We start from the raw sequence: 24,627 nt of genomic DNA on the forward strand, positions 1-24,627 counted from the left end.
TACCGTGTGAGTTCTGTCTGTAAGCCAGTTGGCAACCCATCTCATGACGTAGGGGTTTATAGTCAGGCTGGTGAGTTTTTCTATAATTCCCGAGTGGGGAATGGTGTCAAAAGCCTTGGCAAGGTCAAGGTAGGCTGTGTGAACCACCTTCCCCTCATCTATGGCCTTGGTGACTGTCTCGAAGAAGTCAACCAGGTTTAGTAGGCATGATCTGCCCTTAACAAAGCTGAACTGGGTCGGGTCAAGTGTTTGGAGGTTCCCAATGTCTTTGCTAATGAGTTCCATGATGATGTGCTCCATAGCCTTGCAGATCAGGCTAGTCAGGCTTATGGGGCAATAGTTACCAGGGTCAGTTGTGGCCCCTCCTTTGTGGAGCAGAATAACCATTGCTGTGCACCATTCTATGGGCTTGTAGTCTGTGGAGAGGCTGAGGTTGAACAGTGTGTTTAGGTGGGGGGTTAGTTTGTTCTGTAGTTCATGCAACACGCAGCCTGGGACACCATCTGGCCCCATTGATGCTGTGCTTTTGGCTTTTGAAAGGGCTGTTTTCACCTGTGCATCTGTGATTTCTGGGACACTACACTTTTCTGGTATTGTTGTGGGCCCTTTTGGGGGTGAGAGGGGGGTGAAGTTTGCAATGAATCTATTTGGCAGGATGTTGGCAATATCAGTAGGTTCAGTATATTTTGTGCTATTTTGCACTAGCTCAGAGCAAATCCGTGAGTTGCCACTTAGATTCTTGACATAGCTAAAGAAGGATTTGTGGTTATCTTTCGAATCCTTGGCTATTTTTCTTTCAAAGTTAGCCATGGATGATTTTATGAGGGACTTAGATTCTTACTGATACTGATCAGGGATGTCTTTCCTTCTTGGGATTTGCTTTTTTCTTGAACTAGTTTCCTCCTTCTATTGTATAACATGGTTATGGCAGGGGTCCACCAGACTGGTTTTCTTCTCTTAGGGGAGTGAGCCTTGGTTTTGCTAGGGATGGCATGATCCATGCATCCTTGTAGGTGCTCATAGAGTGCATTTGTAAAAGTTCCTGCATCTTGGACACTGTTATCCTTTAGCATGGGGGCTGTGAAACTTACCACCTCTATCTTAAGTAAGGTGAAGTTTGCTATAGAAAAGTTTTTCACTTTGCTTTCCTTGGTTGGGGGTGGTGGTGTGGTGTGGACATCCAGAGTGATTAGTTTATGGTCTGATCTAACCAGTGACGGTTTGACCTCCTGTGCGGAACATCTGTCGCCCATGTTGGTGATGACCAGGTTCAATATGTTTTCACCTCTGGTAGGGGAGTCTACCAGCTGATTCAGGGCATTTGAGTTGATAAATTCCAGGAAGCGCTGGACCTGGGAGTTTGTACTTTAGTGGTTTTCCCAGTTAATGGTGGGGTAACTGAAATCGCCCAATATCAGGGTGTTTGGTAGGACCCTCATGTTTTCCAGTGTCTCCAGAAAGGTGGAGTGGTGGTCCTGGGTCATGGAGGGTGATCTGTAGCAGGCCACAATTTGCATTGCAGATTTGCCCGATGTTAGTTGCACATGGATGATCTCAGAGGTATCATGCTGCGCCACTAACCTGGAGGTGTAGGTATCCTTGATGAATATGGATACACCACCTCCTTTAATGTTTCAGTCCATGTTCTGTGGCCAAAATGTGTGGTATGAGTTGTAGCCCAGTAGTGCTGGGGTGCTCTGTGGAGCCTTGAACCAGGTTTCAGTTACTGCACAGTGCTTCAAATGCGTGCATTTTGAGATTTAAACTCCTGGCATTGAGTAGCATAACCCTCATTTTTTTATTTGTGCTGTTTATGGAGGTGGGTTTGACTTTTGAGCCTTGCCTAAAAAAGGCACTATGGGGGCAGCAAGAGCCTTGGCCAGTATTCGAAAGCCTAGGGGTGACAGGTGCAAGCTGTCTCTTGCGAAGCAATGAGGCTTGTCAAACATGTCGTCCCAGGGTGACAGACACTGGATACCCTTTGAATGACACCAGAAGCTTAGCCAGTTGTTGAAATTTATCATTTTTTCTTTATACTACGGTATCATTCTTGGTGAGGGCAGGATGCTACTCAGCGTCAGGGTCATACTCCCCTGGGCTACATGATCAGAGAGCTCTTCCATGTCTCTTTTCATGTAGTCCAGGGAGGTATGTCTCAGGTCATTCACACCAACATGAACAATGACAGAGTCATATTTGTACTTGTTCTGGAGTGACCTGAGTACTTGCGTTATGTGGCAGATCCTGACTCCCGACAGGTAGCTAACAGTAACCTTCTTCTTGTCCAACCTAGTGAGTAGGACATCAGTGTGCCTGACTATAGACTCACCTATTACTATTGTGTTAGGTATGTTATTTAACCTTAAGGGCTGTGATTGTGCAGCACACTGATTTTGTGTTTTATGTGTTGTCTGGTTTGTGACTGGAGGTGCAGGTTTTTTGGGTGTCTGCTTTGGAGGTCTCTGATGCTTTTGCAGGTTTTTATTTGGAGCCTCCGAGTATGATTTTGTGTATTTATGTGTATTTTTTTGCCAGTGCTGGTTTAGTATGTCTATGTGAGGCTGGAGGTGTGGTGCAAGTGTTAACCTTCTCCTCATGACTGCCTGTTCCAGTCTTAGGTGGAGAGAGCTTAGCCTCCAATTTAGCTATATAATTGCATCTCTTCACATGCAAAGAAACTGTTAAATGCTTCTCAGTCTTTCTCTAACAAGTGGTGAAATGTCATTTATTTACATTTTGATAAGAAATGTTCAGATATCATAATTTTAGGAAGAATGGTCCACTATTTGAATAACAACCTTCAAAATTCTTATTTAATAAACTGTCTTTCAGTTTTTGCCAGTTAGGGGTCGCCACAGTGGAACTCTGGTGCGCTAATGATTAACAGTGAATTTTTATGGTGTCAAGTTGCCAGCCTGGCACTCAACCTTCAAAGAAGGCACACCCATACACCTACCTGCATGTCTTTAAATTCAGTCGACCATGGGGAGCACATGCAGACTCCGCACTGAAGGCGCTCCAGCCAAGAATCGAACCAGAGAACCTCTTGCTGTGAGGCAACAATGCTAACTGCTAGACTACCACGGCCTCCAAAATTTTAATTTAATGAACTCAGTTATTTGTATGAAATGGTAAGAAAAGTGTATTATTTTAGATCATTAAAGCTCTTCTCATTTTGTGTGGTGGGGTAGGGATCTCTATTCTTTCATCCATTACCTTATAAAACAAACACTGGGGATTTATCAGATCTTTGAGTAAATAACACCATTAAATGCATTTTAGTCAATGGCTTTCACACACTCAGGCCTCAAAAAATTCATTTTCAGCAACTACAATGTACAGCAAACTAAAACTAGTAACTGTATTTCCTTGCTTCCATGCCTCGTGTTGTGTCATCATGGAATTTCTAACACTAACACATACCAAATGACAAGTTTCTATAGTGTTTATCCTTCTAGCAGTTTCTCACATTGTTCTAAAGAGAATGGTACTGCTAATTCCACAACACTGCTTTCATAAAAAAAAATGATGCTGACTCTAGTATAAAATCTTTTCACTTTTCGTTCTTTCTTTCTTTCATTTGGTTGCTTGCTATTGCTAATGGAAAATTAACTGTGCTGTCAGTTGATTCAGCTTTTCTTGTGAACAGCTACCGTTCTCATGGAAATATGTATGTTATTCATTCAGAAAACATTCTATTTTACAACAAAGTTTCACTTGAGATCAGTTTATGCAAAACTGAAAAAGGTGCCAAACAGTCTGTGGGAAACTAAAAAAATAACTGAAATGAGTATTATCAGGACTTTTCCAGTAACAGTACTGTTAGTTTTAATTTCTTTTGGTACATTTTATTGTTGAATTGTTGAATAAAGGGCACTGCTGACCCTTAATAATGAATCTGGAAATATGCAAAGTATTACAATAACTCAAGTAGAAAGGTCAAAGCAATGCCTTAGCCAGACAAGTTGCAGTGGAAGCCATGTCAAAAAAGAGAAACTCTTATTTTTTGTATGTAGGCATAAGACAAATATGCATTCACCTAAATCTGTCATGAATAGTTATAAGGCTATCTTAATTAATTATATTATAAAAAATAGTAAAAGTAATATTTGACTTGTGTGTCAACCCTATTTGAAAATGCACTGGTACATTTAGTCAGCTTACAGAGTGAGGTTCTAGGTTACTTTGAAGTTTATCATATTCTTTTTATTTTGTCCAGTCCATTCTCTATAACCTCATCTTAGACACTGATGTTGACCATTTTAATTAAATTTAGCAACTGAGAAAAATTCTATCAACCACCTAGGCAAGGCTTCAGACACAGGTTGTATTTTTGCGCTCTTTTGTTCTTTAATAGTAAAAACAAGAACTTCATCAGAAAATACAAGTCAAATGAGAACAGCAGTTTAAAAAGAGAGCCAAAAAAAATCACATAACTAAACACTACCAATCATTAAATAGTGTGTGTTGTCACAAAAGGAGATACTTGAAATGAAATTTGAAGTGGAAATGAAAAATAATAAATAAACTAATGTCATTTGCTAGGTAGTTGGTAGAATTTTTCTCAATTACTAGTTTGGTTTGTGTTCTTCTATGCTTTTGGTTTTCTTGGCATTTTAATTAAATATTTCTTTACATTCTAACTACCATGGACACTGAAGTATAAGAGTCAACAATCTGCCCTGGATCATTGATAAAAATGGCTGCCACGCACACAAAAGACTGATCTTGGAAACAATTCCATAAGCATAAATCTCTTCATAATTACAAACTTTAAAATGAGCTCGGGGTTAAGTTAACCCAATCATCCTTAGTAGTAAGATATAACATTTTTATAACAAACTATAAATCAGTATAAACCAATGCAATTCTGACAGTGTATCATCTCACAACTACTCGAGCAAAGAAAACAGATCAGCTGAGTCCCTCCCCATAATACCATCTTTTACTGTTTGACTAGTTGTTTATTTTATCTATCCCTTATTAACCAGGTTAGTCCCACTAGGCTAGTGGCCTTTTGGGGGTGAGGGCGGGGTGACCCAAGGTAGAATTTATATATCACTAGGGGTAATTTTGACATACCATTAGGGAACTTCCCTTCCTCTTTTTGAGTGTATGGGGACACAATTCTGTGTGGCGCTTCCTGTCTTCTGGCCCAGGCGTGAAGGTGGCTTGGACAAGCAGGAAGTAGAAAAGCAAAAATGGAGGTGACAGAGAATGTTTTCTGTATTTCTGAAGTGAAAGCACTATTAACTGAACATCTGAGATGGTAGATGCGGCAAGAAGAGTTGGCGGTTAAGCAGAGTACAGAGGATCTAGAGAAAAGTAAAGAAATTGGGGAAATAGTATGTAAAAGGCAACATTTAGGATTTGAGTGGATATGGCAGATTCAGAAGTGCTGTTTTAACCGAATATGTTTGTATCTGAATCTGAAACACCAGAGTGTGTCGTTTCAACCCTCCAGTCAGGAGGGTTGCAGGATGTCTATTTAAAAGAACTGATTGATCAGAGTGAGCCAGAGAGAGAGAAGGCAGCATCGTGGGGAGAAATAATGGATAGAATCCAGGAAAAAGAAGTAGAGGAATTAAGGAAGGAAAAGAAGAAATCCTATGACCAAACAGTAAAAAAGGTGAAAAACAAGAAGAGAGAAATGCAGAAGTAAGAAGAAAGTATCAGGTAAGAATAAGTAGTAAGAAGGAGAAGGAACTGGACAGGTATGATGTATGGTACACCATCTTTTCACCACTCTATGTAAAATCCAGAGCGGTAAGAGCACTTATTTGCATTAATAAAGATACTTTTTGTGACTTTTTTTTACGGAGACGTTTTTAGACCAGTATGAAAAAAGAAGGGATGAAATCCTTGGAGCATGTATGTGGTGCAGGCTTTTAATAGAGTAGCCAAAATCAGAGCCTTTATACAACTTTGAACTGAAATTGAAAGGGATGAATTAAAAAAGTATTTGAGAACTGTGTGTAGAGATGTTTTGGACATTATGGGAATCTATGACAAGAGAGGTCTATGGACTGAGGGTTGGGAATATGGTATTGTACTGAAAATGCAAAATAAGAAAATAATGCATTTACTGAGTATAATTAATGTGGAATGGAATAAGGGACTGGTTAGATATTGGGGACATCTGAAAACTTGCTTTTTTGTGGTAAAGATGACCATTTACTCAACAATTCTGATGAAATGTTTCATTTGTGATAAAAAAACAGGTCATGAAGCTAAAAGAATGTGGCATTAATGGATGGACTATAATGATATGGAAAAGGATATGCAGGTAGCAATAGCAGATCAAAATAGGGAGGGTGCATTAATAGATAATATAGAAGAAGCACAACAAAAAAAGATGGAGACTCATAGGAATGGTGGTAAATGAAAATATAAAGGAAATAAAAAGTAAAGAAGGGGAATCGAGGAAGAAATGAGTAATTCAAGTGAAGAAGGGTATGATAAATGGAAAAAAGTCAGAAGTAGAAGAAGTTCTATTGAAAAAAGAGTGAAAGAAAATGCAAATTCAAAAATATAGGTATAGAAGAAAATAAGAAAGGGAAATGATAAAAGTAACAAACATTAGTTTGCAAAGTAAAAATCCTAGTCATTAATGTAAATAGTTTAAAGAATGTTCATCAATGGCTAGGAATTTTGGAATGGTATAAAAAGTTAGATATGGATATTACAGTACTAATAGATATAAGAATAACAACAGAGGAAATTAAAATGCAAGTTAATGGGCTATGGGAGGGCAAGGTTATATGGAACATAGAGATGAAAAATGTTCACGTATTGCAATTTTCTATATAGAATGTGTAGCAAGTCTACACTAAACATTAGTAGTATTAGGAAAAATATTAATATTAGATACTAGATGTGAGCCGCGGTGATGCAGCGGTAGCGTTGTCGCCTCACAGCAAGAGGCTCTCCCGTTCGATTCTCGGCTGGAGCGCCTTCTGTGTGGAGTCTGCATGTCCTCTCCCTGGTCGAGTGGCATTTAAAAGATGTGCGTAGAATGGGCGTGCCTTCATTGAAAGATGGGTGTCGAGCTGGCACCTCTGCACTGTAAAAATCTACTGCCAGTCATTAGCGGACCAGAGTTCTGCTGTGGCGACCCCTAACCGGGAGAAGCCAGAAGAAGAACAACAACTAGATGGAAGAATCAAATATATAGGATAATTGCAGTCTATGCATATACTATACAAAAACAAACAGAGGTATTGTTTAACTCATTACATCTAAGTGATGTCTCCAGGCACATCTACAATTAACTCCTACTGATGCCTCTAAGAGTCAAATATTGCTTGTTCATATTTTCATCAATAATTCCAAAACCAGGTTTTAAAATATTTCATGTTAAAGCTTACACAATACTAAACTCAACTGCATTAATATTTGACATCTATCTAGTGTAGATAAATAAGTATTAACTGTTGTTTTTATGATATTAATTTATATAGATATAATTTTCATGTTATCTAAATATCTCAACAACCAAGTAACACAGGCAGAACTCCTTAGACTTATATGAAAGCACTCAGCTAGATGAATACAATTTTAATAACAGTATGTATGTAACGTGAGTGGTTGCTGAGATATTTTCAGTTATTTACAAAATATTACAAATGTAATAGTTACTGTTTACTGTGACTTATAAAATTCAGTTTAAGACCTAGAACCTAAAGCATACTACCACTATAAAAATAGTTTGTGCTGAAGAGTTTGCCATTTATATTTCTTTCATAATCCATATCATTCTAGAAATATGAATATTTGTTTGAAATGTGAGAACATAATTTGATTCTGTTAAAAGGCTTAGGCTCCGTCTATTGGAAGTTACAGTGCAGACTTCCTGAGTTCCATTGGAATGAATGAGTTAAGAAAATGCTTGATTATATGAGTAAATATGCAAGTAATAGTAGCAAGTGTTTTTAATTGTGGTCCAAAGGGCTGGGAAGGTGGCTAAATGGTTAAGGTGTTTGCCTTACAAACACAAGATGCAGGGTTTGAGTCTCACAAGGGATAATTGGCTAAGCTTAAAATGGCTTGCAAGTGCAATTAGCTTAGTACTAACCTATGAACCAACACATAGGTGAAAAGAAGGAGCATATGTAAAAGTTGTTTTTGATATGGTTAAAAACTGTAAAATGTTTTTGTGGAAAAACAAACACTGGACATACAGAAGGAGTAATCTAAGAACCGAGACTGATTTCTTTATAGTACCAGAAAGCTAACATATATTACATCAGGGAGTTAAAATTACAGACTATTCAGATCATGCAGCAATCTGGATAGAAATTCAAGAAAGAATAGATTATATAAGAATAAGCAGAGGAATAAAAAGAATTAATGAATCAGACGTAAATGAGCAAGTGAAGGAAATAATATATCAGTTATGGATAGATCATATAAACATAAGGAAATCTATAGAGACTGGATAGACAGGTGGATTAGTTTGAAAGAAAAAAATATAAAAAAGAGACATTAGAATGGCAAAGGACAAAAAGAATACAAGATAGTGACCAATATAAAGAAATGAGTAATCAAGTTTTTAGATGTATAGTAGACAATAAGAAAGAGTTTCTAAAAAAAGAAAGAAGTTTATATGAAATGAATCAAGAAAAAATAAAAAAAAATGTTATTTAAACAAAGATATATTTACAAGAAAAAGAAAGTAGCACCATATCTAAGTAAAATGGTTAAAGAAAAAAATAAGAATAACTAGAGAGTTAAGGAATGAGGAGGCATGTATAGTGGATACACAAAAAGTAATCATGCAGACAATTAAAAGGCATATTCTTAATACCCTTTCAATAGGCAACATTATAAGAAAACAGGACGGAACTTAAAAAAACTAACTGATGAGGATAATAAGAGAATGGAAGAATAAACTACAATGACATAATTTAAAATGTATTGAAAGCAGTGCATATAGAAGCAACCACAGGTTTAGATGGACTTGAATATTTCATTTATAGGGACATGCAATAATAGCAAAATTAATATTTTTAAAGGATTGAATGAATGGTTTGAAGTGGGAGTAAATGATGAAAGAATATGTATAGAAGTGATAAAATTTATAGGGAAAAGCGAAAAAAAAACAGATATAAAAATTGGAGACCCCCTAGTATTAAATAATGTGGATTATAAGATCTTTATGAAAATAATAGAAAAAAGAATTATAAGCAAGGTTAATAAAATGTAGACTAAAACAATATTTGGAATAAAATAAAAAGGAAGTCAAGAACTATTAATGTTAATAAGAAAATTGGTGGATGATGTAAAAAAACTGAATTGAAAATATTCATCTGTGACATAAATAAAGATTTTGATAAGATCCAACATGAAGCACTATGGAATATCCTGACAGAATATAGCATAAGTGATAAAATAATAAATGTATTAAAATCTGTTTATAACAAGAATAACATGAAATTAGTGATAAATCGTTTGTTAAGTGACATTATAGAGTGGTATTAAGCAAGGGCATCCAGTAAGCAGTATACTAATAGCATTATTTATAGATAGACTCATAGATTAGTACTAGGCTAAATGCCCTTGTGGGCCATTTTAAGCCTAGCCAGTTACACTATGTAAGAATCAAACGTTGCACCTTGTGTCTGTAAGGTAAACACCTTAACCATTATGCCAACCTCCCACCTGCAGTAGTTTTGAATATAAACAAGACTTTAGAGGAAGCTAAATATTGTTCATTAGAGGATAGTCAGATTCCAGTGATGCTGTCTTATGTGGATGATTTAGTATTAGTTGTGAAAAATAAAAGATGGATGGCTATAGCTATTCAGGCACTTAACAAAAAGCTAAAGGTGTTACAGTTACGTATTAATGAAGTAAAGGATGGGGATTCTCTAGAAAAATAAAAGATATTCAATTTAATCATGAACAAATAGAAATTATGGGAATAAGGTTTGGTAGTGAACAGCAGAGAGTTACACAATGGAATGATATGATATTTTAAATAAGAAGTACATGTATATTCTGGAAAACTTTTTACATCAATATGTGGTGGTGCTGCAGTAGCATTGTCGCCTCACAGTAAGATGTTGTCCTGTTCGATTCTCAGCTAAAGTGTCTTCTGTGTGGAGACATGCGTGAATGGGCGTACTTTAGTTGAAGGTTGTGTGTCAGAGCTGGCAACTCGGCACGTAAAAATCTGCTGCCAATCATTAGCGGACATGAGTTCTGCTGTGGTGACCCCTAACTGGGAAAAGCCAAAAGACACAACAACAACAACATGTATAAGTCTATACAGCTCTGGTAGCTCCAAATTCTTACGGGAAGGAAATGGGTTTATACTGTAGAAGGGAAAACATTGTTGTACAGAAGTTTACTGTACTTACATTTTACTGCAGAAAGGTTTGTAAAGCATTCAGGAGATGCAATGAAGAATATAACTGAGAAGTAAATTATAAAATTATGTAGAAGGGGAGATATTAGCATTGTACAGGAGGATAGCGGTAATAACAGTGGAGTGAGAGAACAGGTTATAGGATTAGTTCTATCTAGACTGCCTATTCCAATTGGGGGTAGCTGGAAGGTTTATAAAATAGGTATATAGATAATGCATGAGAAGGGTAGAGCGGTGGATGGGGGCAGTTAAAAAACAGAGAACTTTGAGATTTTAAGAGGGGAGTATGTACTGTTCTTTTAATGCTAGCCTCTTAACATTTCAAATTATTTCTGAGTAACCTGAAGCTCCTCAAGAGGCTTAAAATAACTTCCCCTTCAGTGGACAGTCTGCCTCCAGAATTATTAATAAAAAGAACTGATGTCATAGCCTACTCCAATCTCTTTTCTTCTTAACCATGCTAAAAAAACATGTTCTTTCCCTCTAATCTGGAAAAAGACAGCAGTGATTTCCATCCCCAAATGTGATTTCTCGAGTTGATGGGCTACATTTCAGTACTTTACTATCCTGTGTTCCATATCCAAAATCCTGTTCTGTATTTGACTTTAGACTTATCAAAGCAAAATAGCCATTCGACTTTCTAGCATGACTTCTGAGCTTGCCACACTATGGAAACTGCATTCCTTCACTTTTGTGAACTTATTGGAAAAAGTCTAACTCATGGATATTTGGAATGTGTCCTGCTTGTAGGCTTATCCAAACACTTTGGTACCATGGCCAGCATACTGTATTGCAGTATGTAAGCATCTGTGACCTGAATCAGCAAACTGCCTGCCTGATGTGTTAATGTATGCGAAGAAGAATGATATACTTTCTCCACTCTCCCTGATCCATGTCGGGCATGTCAAGAATCAGTCCTTGGCCTACTTCTGTTCACTATCTTTGTGAAAGACCTGTGTAATACAATGAATATAATATGCACATGGCTTTACTCTACTCTGCTATTTGTTGGCCATGACATCAGTCAGGTCTCAAATCACCTGCAAAGAAACAGAGTATTGTTTTGAGAATGGAAGATGGGTGTTTTGACTTCAGTTACCATCTATCTAAACGAAACAAATAAATAAATAAATGCATGTTCTTTACCCAATGCAATTTCTTCATTTGGCCTGACACAAGGCTGTAGTACTAAGAACAATTTATCAAAGTTATTATTTTGACAAAGTTAATCACTCACTGTTACAGTTTTGCAGTTTGATTAACACAGTAAATGTGTTATACAAAAACGTAACAAAACTAAGGCAGCTTTTCCATGCAAAACAGCTTATAGCCAACTACATGTTTAACAATAGCCATCCTTTGCCCACTCTTGCATACCACAATTCTGCATACTAGTCGAAAGTCTGAACTGTCTAAATAACTGCAGCAAATTTATAATTGGGTGAAAAGGTTAACTGCTGCTCATATGCAAAAAACATACAGTTGTTGGAATTTGATAAAATATTTTCTTTCTGTTGCCTAAGAAGACACACAGTTTACTATACCTAGCAGATAAAATGTCAAGATATACCTTATAAGTTAATGTGATTCAGGCCTTCTCTCATTTTGCATTCTACTTGTGTTTTTCCACTACAACAATGTGCCACACCTGGTATGGTGGCTCAGCATTTGCAGTGTCAGTCCTTAAACACAAGATAGTAAGTGAGCTGCTCCATGCATCTTTTTCATTCCTGGCCTAGGCCCCATTGCAAAAACATCAAACCTCAGCATACAATTTTAAATGGTCTATATTAGATAACCGGACTTTCAAAAGTTTGAGTGTCATATGGTCAACACCATATGATCGAATGTTTGAAGGTACGAACATTTTAATGGAGATCTCTGTACAGCAGAGAATGGGAAGATTTCCATTTTCTGCACTGTAGGGCGATCTTGGAGTTGGTATATTTAAAGAGTGGGTGGTGTGGGGGGCAGCCCCCCCAATGTGGGGGGAGTGCAGGGTGGCTTGTCCCCCTGCTTAAAATATTCAGGTAGGTTATTTATGTAAGAACAACAGGAGCACCAAGGAATGATAGAAAAAAACAACAGCCGGATTCACCAAACACGATTTAATGCAAAATCTTTCTCTGTCTCTGACGTCTCGGCCTCAGCCTTCAAGGAGTACCAGGAGGTTATTTATGTAGTTTTTTTTTATTAGATGTTCGAACTTTTAAAAGTTCGATTATATGGTGTCAGCCATATGACAGTCGAACTTTTGAAAGTTAGAATATCTAATATATGCAATCAATAAAATGATTCAACGAGGTTTACTAATACTGGCCAAAAGCTTAAAAAAATCTAAAATAATAGTTACACTTGAGATATACAATGGTCTTAGAATTCACTCTTACAGTAAACTTAAATGTGTTTATACAGAAAACATTGAAATTACATAAAATGTATTTATACTCCAAACATATGATGAATTTGCTGGATAGCTATCAGACTCTCACAAAGGACCCAGGAAGTTAGGATAGGGGAGACCACCTCTGCCCGTCACTAGCAGAGTCTCTCAGGGCTCTGTGCTGGATCCACTCCTTTTTGGCATTTGATTCTCAGATGTCAAGGCCAATGTCAAGGGCCTCTAACTGAGCAAATTTGCAGAAGACTGCAAACTAGGAGCAGTCATAGAATCCCCCAAAGACACTAACATCCTACAAGGACTAAGACTGAAAAATGACTGGTGCCAAAGCAATGACTTAAAACTCAGTACCAAGAAATGCATAATAGTACCCTTTGGGAAGTAAGCTACCCCAGGAAATTACCTCATTGATAACACTCTCCTAAGAGCAGAACTAGTAGTTAGGGATTTGGATATGTATGTAGAGATTCATCTGGCTTTGGACAAACATGCATCTAAGGTAGTAGGGAAATTATTCTATGTTGTTCAATGTATAAGTAAGAACATGGCTCTTAGGTCCAAGGAAGTCATTATTCCACTGTATTTGCCTCACATTTGATCAATTATTGAGTACAATGACCTCTTCAGTATGTACTTGACCAGGCACATGCGGTAACCAGAACATTCACAGAGGTTCTTCACAAAAAGGAATACAAGGCATAAACAGCATTTCTTATGCAGATTACCTCAAAGCCATACCTTTATACTCTGTTTCCTACAGTCTTTTGAGAGGCAATCTATCTATGGCATGGCATACAAGGCATTCTTGGATTCCACTCTGGTGGACCTTTTACATATCCACAAAATGAATAGCATCAGAATTACTCACTCTAGGGATTTAAACTTTACTTGTGATATAAGATGCATTAGAGGAAGAGGTATGTATCTAGGAGAATTCTCCTTCTCTGGACCAGGCGTCCCATACATGTGAAGTAGAGCTCTTTCCTATCCCATTCAGGAGAAACCTGTACCAGTGGATGGAAAATTGGAAATACCCCCTGGGTCTAGTATCTGTATCTCTAACAGCCTGTAAATCTTGGACTAGCCTACATATACCCCTGTAAAATAATCACTAAGCACATAAACTTGTGGCATACAGTTGGGATGCTCTGCTAGACTTATAAAGGACCCAAATGTCATTAGGCTAGTATACACCTATGAATCCTATGAACTGTATAGCAAATCTAAAATTTATTTATATACAGTTTTACACAAACATGTATATTTAATGAAAAAAGAATAGAGGGAATCCAGTAAAGCCAACACATTTTTTGTGTGTATGTATCACCCCACGATGCCTACATAAGTGTGAACATTTTTAGATTCAGTAAACATCTCCTAGCAGAGTGTAAGCACTCTCCAACAGGGAAACTTCTGTGCAGTACAAATTTCTGCATAAGCAGCTGAATCCTACACAAATTAGCCAGGTGGAGCAATCCAACAAGCTGAAAGGCATCCTTGTAGACTCTGTGTCTGTGTTCATAGTGTACTAGGAAAATTTCTGTGTACAGGAGTCTACACAGACAGAATGAGATGTAAAAGTCCCCAAATATGGACATAACTCCCCTGAATATGTGAGATCACATAGCTATCTGTGGAAAACGTACATTGTGGATATGTGACAGAGGAAGAGAATATGTAAAATCAATAATACTTTTTTTTAATAATTTCCACATTTGCACTATGCGCCTCATTGCGCAAACATGCTTAACAGAAAATTTTTAAAAATTAGCAAAATAACATTTATAATGTAGTTTACACAAATGTGCTGTATGACCTTGCATCAGCTGCATACAAGGGTGCATTCATGCTGTTATCCAGCTCACAACGGTATGAACCATGTGGTTTCTTGGCTGTCAGCACAGATATGTATACAAATGAGGTGGATATCTTGAATTGTTAAAAGGAGCAACTGTGTTCACATATGCACTTCGTGTAGGCTCCTACACAGTGTTGATATTCTCAATGGACTTTGATTACATTAGGGGGGTTCCTGCTACTTTTAGGATTTTTTAGTGTTCAGCATGCAGGTTTGTGTGGTGCACCTCATAGCTTAACATGTTCATGTGAACAGACCACCCATATAACATTGATGACATAGGCATCTATCACTAAAAACAGGATATATTCAATTAATAATATATACATTTGTATAAGCTATGTTGCGCTATGTGTCCCATCATGCAATAAGGTAGGGCCTTTAAATAATGTCAGTTACATCTGAGGCAGGTGAACTGCATCATAACTGGCCAATCCCACATGGTAGACCCACAGCACAACTATGTAGGTATACACCCTACAGTCCAATTTTCCCTTAATGCTCTGAACCATTAGAGTAGAGACTTGGGAAATTTAACTGAGATAATGCTAGGGGCTGCTGGAGCTATTCTACATCTGTGTATGCTAGATGCTGAAGTCAATGCTACTGGTGCTGCTGACAGTAGGCCTAGGCCGTTAAGAAGAAAAATGTTCAAGCCCTGGGTAACCTTCCAGGAGCTACATGAGCTGGAGATAGTACAGTGTTACAGGGTGGAGAGGGACATATTACAAGAGCTCAGTGAGCTCTGTCACCCTCAACTCAGAGCCACAGCTAACAGATGGGAAGCCATCCCACTGGAAACTAAGGTATTTGTAGCCCTTAGGATGCTAACTACAGGTACTTTTCAAAGACTAACTGGGGACATGATGGAGATGTCACAGGCATCTGCATCCAGGATACTCCACCAATTTCTGGATGCTGTGCTCATACATGCCAGTGAGCACATATATTTTCCCCTTGACCCTGAGGTGAGGGCCAGCAATATGCAACACTTCTACCATGTAGCACACTACCCTGAAGTACTGGGTGCCATAGACTCATGTACACATCACGGCACCACCTAGTGAGCAGGGTAGAATCTACGTTAACCACAAAGACTACCACTCCATCAACTGCCAAGTCATGTGCAATGCCCAGGGGATTATCATGAATGTGTGTGCTGGCAATCCTGGCAGTTATCAAGACTCCCATATCTGGCACACATCACAGCTGTACCATATGTTTGCTAGAGGGGACATCCCACACAGCCATTTACTGGGGGATGCTGGCTATGACCTGGAACCATGGATGATGACACCCATTAGAAATGGCACACATCCATGGAAGAATTCCATAATGAGGTGCACGCACAAATTAGGAACATCATAGAGCATGTGTTTGGGCTTCGGAAGTCATGGTTCCAGTGCCTCTATATATCTGGTGGAGCCCTGTAGTATACTCCAGCCACAAGTGCACAGATATTTACAATATGTGCTAAGCTACACAATCTGATCCTGGGGAAACAGCTGCAGCAGGATCAGCAAAGGGAAGAAATACACAGCCCCCCACCAGTGGCTAGGTTACCAGAGTCACAGGAAGAGTCTGAGGAGGAACTCCCTGCTGATGTCCCTGTAGGAAGAAGTAGGCATAACCAGTATGTCTTGGCTTTGGCTAAGAGACAACGCATAGCACATTCACTGACAACCTAGGGACTAACACCTTACTTCTACTCACATACAGATTTTAAAAGTGATGCCATCCAAATCACATATCCTGTGCCTATGTATCGGTTTTGTACTGCTTGCATCTGACAGAGTCAGCTCTGAACTACAGTTGTGTCAACTGCTGCACTTGCAAGGTAAGTCCATAATCTACATAGTAGTATAGTGGATTATCTTGTTATGTCATTGCAGCTATGAACCCGGTACATTATGCATGTAACTATACTGGGCTATTTGGACAAAAATTACATCCACATGGGACTGCAAACACCCATTCCACTAACATGTCATAATTTGTATTTGGGAGGTCTCATGCATGGACTATTCCTGCAGTCCTACTGCAAAACATTACCAGTACATCATTCAAGGGACATATTAGAAAGTGAGGTTCAATGATGGTGTGTCCTAGAAGAACATGAGCTGTTGTTCTCCCCGCCCCTCAAAACAGCAGTGTCCCCTTGCAACTGCCATAACAATAAATCATCCATGCTGTATGAGTATTTCATAAAGTTAGTATGGCACACAGCATCAGGACAGCAATGCACAAGTTGAACTTACATTGTATGTGTTATTTAACTGAGAATAGCAAAGTACTTATTTATGCAGATGATGGTGTGCTGAATGTTCCCCTGCGTATCATGCAACTTCTGTGGCTCAAAGGACGAAGGCAGGTAGCTTGTGTGATGGTGTTTAGGGCTCTAATCTTGAGATATCCTGATATTATGCATGTGAAGTAGTAGTAGTAACTATTGTTTTACAGACTGTCGCTCTTTGTGCTGTACTAGTAGTAACCTATTTCACATATTAATTACACATTTGCATCTGTGCTGCACATTTAAGACCTCATTAAAAGTCTTGGGTAATATTGTATAAGTTATTATCGGAATTGTAAAGGTTGGGATATGAAATCATATATCTGTACCATGATTTATTATAACAATATATTAACAGCTATGAATGAATAAGTGTGATGTGATGTAACTGAGATTTGACAGGTTCATCCACAAAACAATGAGCAATAAATTACAACTAGGTACTGATCCATCCTTGATAAGATGGCTAGTTGCATGACTTGCATATAGGACATGATAAGTATCATACAGCAATTGGACAAGTGAAATGCTTGGTTGCAGTCAGGGTGTCGCACATGACTCTGTCTTAGCCCCAAACTGGTTTAGATTTGTCTTTAGACCTATCTTTTTCATCTGAGTTGTTCTACAGTCTGTGTGCAGATGACTTGAAATGGGGTATACTGATTACATGTGGTACAGATGGAGTTTGTCTGTAAAAATACCTTGACTAGATTGACCATTTGAGCACAGGAACATAATACACTGAGGAATACAAAAATATTAAGCATATCAGATTTGGAAGACATAAATAGAAAGCTGAATACTAAATATAGCATGCAGTGATTGAAACTATCGATTCACTTATGGATCTGAGTATATAGGTAGATGCAGCTTTGAGGTTTACTAAGCATATCATCATCCCGACTTGGAGTACATCTAGGTGTGTAATGGAGTCAGTTTGTAGAACAGTAATTCTGCGATGCACCTCCCAATTTTGGCTGTTTAGCAATGGGCAAACAGTCAAAAAAATGCCACTGTGCATGCCCATACACTTAGTTAAGCAGAGCATAAATCCATTGCTCTTCATGCAAGTTTGCTTAAAATTTACATATATATATATATATATATATATATATGTATATATATATATATATATATATATATATATAAATATATATACATATATGTGCGTGTGCGTGTGTGTGTGTTTGTGTGTGTGTGTGTGTGTGTGTGTGTGTGTGTGTGTGTGTGTGTGTCTGTATTGCCCTACATACCCAGATCATGGAGAGTAAAGCTGCATGACAACACTTACAATGTTGGACAAAAGACCAAAAGAAAAGGTTCAACATTAGATAATGCACTTACAGAAATGTGGAAGTACATAGAATTACGTGTTGCAATTGGAGCACTGTTGTGATATCTGAAGTTCAGAGGTCTGGCAGTCTTCTCTCATGTCATGTGTAAATGATACAACATTTGTCAGCAAACCACAGTTTAGTGTGAAACACACAACATGAGTCAAACCTGTGTAGTTGCTGGAGCATCAGGACAGCGTTGATTCATACCACATCTCCCTGAGACAGCATGAGAAAACCCTGAAAATGTATGGCACACTATATGAATACACACACACACAAGTATATATATATATATATATATATATATATATATATATATATATATGTATATATGTATGTGTATATATATATATATATATATATATATATATATATATATATATATATATATATATATATATATATATATATATATATATATGTATATATTGTGAAGCCATATATTTGTATGTACAGCAGCAACACCACCCACATTTACTACAGCCCCTTATGTCTGCTGGATGTCACCACATATACATCAACAACTGAATAAGTTATGTAATGTATTATGTTGTGCACACTCATATACAAGGCTAATTTAGTTTTGCCACAGGCTTGCCAATCCAAACCTAAACAGATACATATGGCTAATATGGCTATTGTTGTCACATAGCTAGGCTATAAAACAGTTTTTTGACTGTTAGGCTACTAGCTACAGATGACAGTAGGAAGCAATGTTATTCTGCAGGCCTCACAAGCTGTTCAACACAGGGCTTGTTTATGTTCTCTAGGATGACTTCACCTGCAGTTAATTTCAATGGAGACGTGAGCTGTGGTTCATGCAATAAGTACCATGAGCTGTAGTTTGTAAGCCTAGATAGGTAGGGGTTCTAATCTCACTCTGGCCCACTGGCTGTGTGTGTGTATGTATGTGTATCCCCCCAAAGAGCAAGTGTGAATACCAAACTGGCATTGTTATGCACATTTTGGTTCTTGCAGTTGATACAGGCCCCCAAACTCTCATCCTGCATAAGGCTTGCTGACGTCATCTACCATAAGACTACCTAAAGCCACATTAATGACAGACTTAAGCCATGGTATGTGCAATAAGTACTGTGATCTGTAGTGTGTAAGTCTAGATAGGTGTGGGTTTTAAACCCACTCTAGCCCACTTGATTTGTGTGTGTGTGTGTGTGTGTGTGTGTGTGTGTGTGTGTGTGTGTGTGTGTGTGTGTGTGTGTGTGTGTGTGTGTGAGTGTGTGTGTGTATCCCCCCAAAGAACAAGTGGGAATACTGCACTTATCTCAAAACTGGCATTGTTTTGCACATTTTGGCTCTTGCAGTTTATGTAGGCCTCCAAACTCTCATCATCCGCAAGGCCTGCTGATGTAATCTAACATAAGACTACCTAAAGACATGCTAAAGTCAGACTTAAGCCATAGTGCATGCTTTAAGTACTGTGATCAGTAAAGTATAAGCCTAGATAGGTAGGAGTTCTAATCTCACTCCAGTCCACTTGGTGTGTTCGGGTGTGAATGTGCAACTTCCTCAAAACAAATATGAATCCCACACTGACTTACAAACAGACAGGTTTTGCACTGTTTTGGGCCTAGAAGGTGATGCAGGCCGCTTGACTCCTGTCCTCTACAAGGCCTGCTGATGTCATCTATCATAAGACTACCTAAAGCCATATCAATGTCAGACTTAAGCTGTGAACGTTTGATAAGTACCATGATCTGTAGAGTGTAAGCCTGGCTAAGTAGGGGTTCTAATCTCAATCCAGCTAACTTGGTATACGTGTGCATGTGTGTGTGTGTGTGTGTGTGTGTGTGTGTGTGTGTGTGTGTGCACTGTGTAGTCTTCCATAGACAAATATTTTGCAGTAATATTCTCACTGCAGCCATCTTGGTGTGTGTGGGTATTAGAGCATTTTACATCAGCCTATGGGATCATAGGCTCATTGGAATTTACTAGTCTAATGTTCCGAGGGCCCTTAAATTCCTAGCCAAGTTGTTACCTCTATTTACACGATAAATACCTATTGCCCCTGTCCAAGAGTGACACAGGTGGAATCGCCGTGGTCAAATACAGTCCCCTATCCAGTCATACAGCCTGCATCTAAAGAGGGCCAATAAGGTGCTCTGTTTCATATGCTGTGGGAGTCTGTTACAAAGGTGTGTTAAACTCTGGAAGAAAATTCTCTCTCTCCTACAGGTTGTATTAATGTCACATACCAGTTTAAGGTCTGTACAGTGAGTAACTCATGTTCATAGGTTCATAGGTCCATAGGCAGGTACTAGGCTATCGGCCCTGGGGCCTATACAAGCCCAGCCAAAAAGGTACCCTGGCTTTTGCCACCCAAGGAAATTAGTTTCCTGTGCCACTGTCGAGCAGAGCCACAGAAGTGATCCCTGGGGTGAATTTCCTATTTCCCATCCAATCATCAAGATTTTTCTTGAAGAGTGCTAATGAGGAGCTTTGTTTGATATAGATAGGTAGCTTATTCCAGAGTATGGGAAGTCTCTGGGACAGGAATCTATCCCTCCGGCATGTTCTGTTTATTGTGGTGACAAGGTTTATGTCCCTAGAGAGTGTAGCTCAGAGGGATTGGGATTTCTTTAAGTGGAGCATGTCCAACAGCTCTGGGTTTGACATAGCTTTGTATGTCAGACAGAGATCACCTCTGAGTAGGCAATATGCAATGGAGTAAAGCTGGAGTTTTTTGAGACGGTCTGCATAGGGCATCTGTTTAGGCCAGTAATCCTCTTTGTGAGGTATTTCTGTGGCCTTTCCAGTTGTTGTAGATGTCTTGTGAGGTACATACCAAAAGGGGCATTGTACTCTATAATGGGTCTAATGAGTGATGAGCAGAAGAGAACAATGACCTCTTTTTCTGGATGAGAAACCTTTTGTGATGAGGTGTGCACATAGAAGGATTTCCTGACTACTGTGGCGATGTGATTATCAAAGGAGAGACTACTGTCCACCTGTGTCCCAAGGTCTCTTATCACACTTTCGGTGTTAAGTATACTACCACTTGTGTTGTAGTTCATGGGTACAGAGTTTTTACCAAAGGGGATGACAATGCACTTTTTGGCATTGAGCTTGAGGCCATGGCTTTGACACTAGGCATCTGTCTCAGTGAGGCCCTTTTGTAGGATGTCCACATCATTAGGAGTTTCAATTATGGCTCCTAGTTTGCAGTCATCTGCGAGCTTCATTAGCCAAAGACCTTCTGTGTTAGCCTGTACTTCAGAGAAGTAGATACCAAACAGGAGAGGACCCAGGACTGAACCCTGTGGTACTCCACTTGTCACTGGTCTGAAGTCGGATTTGGAGTCTGCTACTTTCACAGTGTGGCTTTTGTCAGTGAGCCAGTTGGCAACCCATCTTGTGACATAGGGATTTATACCTAGTTTAGTGAGTTTATCTATAATTCCAGAGTGGGGGATGGTATAAAAAGCCTTGGCAAGATCTAGATAGACTGTGTGAACCACCTTACCTTTGTCTATGGCTTTGGTGACTGCTTCAAAGAAGTCTATCAGGTTTAGGAGACATGATCTGCCTTTTACAAACCCGAACTGGGTGAGGTCCAGAGTTTGGAGATTACTGATGTCTTTGTTTATAAGTTCCATGATGATATGTTCCATGGCCTTGCAGACCAAGCTCATCAGGCTAATGGGACGGTAGTTTCTGGGGTCCATGGTGGCTCCCCCCTTGAGGAGTGGGATAACTGTTAGTGTGTGCCATTCAGCAGGCACAAAGCCTGAGGTGAGGCTATGATTGAACATGGTACTTAGGTGGGGCACCAGTTTGTTCTGTAGTTCATGTAGAACACAGCCTAGGATGTTGGCTGGTCCCATGGATGCTGTGTTCTTGGCTATGGAGAGAATGGTTTTACCTGTGCAGCCATGATTACAGGAACTTTGCATTCTTCCAGTATAGAGATGGGCTCTTTACGGGGTGAGAGGCGGGTAAAGTTGGCACTGAACCTATTTGCCAGGATGTTGGCAATTTCAGTTGGGTCTGTATATTTAGTGCCATTGTGCTGTAACTCAGAGCAGACATTGTACTGTAACTCAGTGCAGATCTGAGTGTTGCCATTGAGATACTTGACATAGCTATAGAATGCTTTGTGGGTGTCTTTAGAATCAGTGGTGATTTTGTTTTTGTAACTAGCTTTGGAGGATTTTATCAGGGATCGCAGCTTCTTACTGGGGCTGACCAGGGAGCTCCTCCACTCATGGGATTTTACTCTCTTTTGCAACAGTTTCTTCCTTCTGTTGTACAGTTTGTTTATGGCAGGGGACCACCAGATTGGCTTCCTTTTTTTGGAGGATAGTGTCTTGGTTCTGTTTGGAATAGCACAATCCATGCACTCGTGTAAGTGCTTATAAAGTGCAATTGTGTGGGATTCAGTAGTCTTAACTGTATTGTCCATCTGCATGGGTGTCATGAAGTTCACCACTTCTGTCTTAAGAAGCATGATGTTGGCTTTGGAGAAATTTTTTACCATGGTTTCCTTAATGGGGGGGGGGGCAGGATGTGGATATCTGGGGTAATTAGCTTATGGTTGGATCGGACCAATGAGGCGTTGACTTCAGGTGTGGAACACCGGTCACTCATGTTGGTAATGACTAGATCTAGGATATTGTTGCCCCTGGTGGGGGTGTGGATAAGTTGATCCAGGGCATTGGAGTTTATGAATTCCAGAAAGCGTTGAGCCATTTGACTTATGGATATGCAACATCTCTAATACAGCAGGGTCAGAGATTGCCTCGTATACAAGCCAGAGATCATCTCTGAGTAGTCTGTACTACACACACTAAAGTGACAGTGATATTGGATGATTCCAATGTACAGATGCTGAAGACCTGAATTCCCCTTGTGCGGAACCTATGTCTCCTCTCCAATTGCTGCAGGTGCTTGGAAAGATGCATACCAAAATGGACATTGCACTCAACTAGTGGCCTGCTGAGGGAAGAGAACTTGGAGGTTATACCATCTTTTTCTGCAGACAAACCCCTCACTTATGACATGAACATGATAAAATGACTGTCTTGCCACTCTGAAGACATGGTGACCTGAGGTAAGTTAGATGTCAAACTGTGTTCCCAGGTCTCCCACCCCTGAGTATGTATGTCAGGTGTTGCCATTGATGTGGTACATAGCAGGAACATTGCTGTTACTGAAAGCAATGATAATGCATATATTTGCATTGCTTTTAAGGCCGTGACTTTGGCCACAATCATTTTCTCAAGTAAGACCCTTGTATAGGATGTTGACATACGTTGGAGATTCTATGACCACTCCCAGTTTGCAGGCATCAGCAAACCTTGTCAGCCACAGATATTTACTTTGTGCTTGTACTTTGGAGAAATGGATTCCAAACAATAGAGGACCCATGACTTGACCCTGTGCAACACCACTGTTTACATCTCTGCTATTGGAGGTGGATTTCCCTATTTTGACTATATCAATTCTATTAGTGAGGCAGTCAATGACCACTCTAGTGATATAAGGGTCGATGCCTAGTTGCGTGAATTTATCAGTAATGGCTGAGTGGGGGATAGTGTCAAATGCTTTGGCTACGTCCAAGTAGGCTGCATTCACAGATTTACCACATCCAGGTGCTTGGTGACTGTCCCAAAGATGTCCACCAGATTTAACAGGCAAATCCAAACTGTTTGGAAATTACCTACATCATTGTTGATAAGGTCCGTGATGAATTGCCCCACTGCTTTGCAGATATGGCTAGTCAGACTAATAGGTATATAGTTTGTAGGGACAGTGGATGCACTACTCCTGTGCAAGGGGATAAAGGTGACTCTTTTCAAGTCAGCTGAGACAAAGTGGGTGGTTAAGCAATGATTGCAAAGAGTACCCAATGGTGTTATTACTCCATGTTGGAGCCCATGTAGGACTCAGCTTGGGAAGTTATCAGATACATGCTGTGTGTTTTCCTTAGAAAGGCCATTTTTTACCTGGTCCTTAGAAATACAAGGTATGTTATAGGTGGTAGGGATGTCATAGGGTACATGTGGTGAGGACAGGGGAGTGATGGTTTCATAGAACCTGTTGGCCAACAGATTAGCTATGTCCATAGTGGATATGTTGCAACATTAGCTATGAGTTTAGCAGAAATGTGAGCCTTTGCTTTTAGATTGCAGATGTAACTAAGAATGCCTTGTGGTTGTCTTTTGTGGAGGAAGCTATTTGGACCCATACTTTGTTTTGCAGGACTTCACAACAACTCTTATTTGCTAGTTTAAGCTGAGGAGGGAGTGTTTCCAGTTTAGGGGGGCTCCCTCACTCCTAGCCTTAGACAGCATTGGCTTTCTATTATTGTAAAGCCTGTTACTGGCAGCTGTCCACCAGGCAGGTCTACTC

Source organism: Protopterus annectens, chromosome 6.part0 (genome assembly GCF_019279795.1).
Source record: "Protopterus annectens isolate FY-2018-M chromosome 6.part0, PAN1.0, whole genome shotgun sequence".
Taxonomy (NCBI): Eukaryota; Metazoa; Chordata; order Ceratodontiformes; family Protopteridae; genus Protopterus; species Protopterus annectens.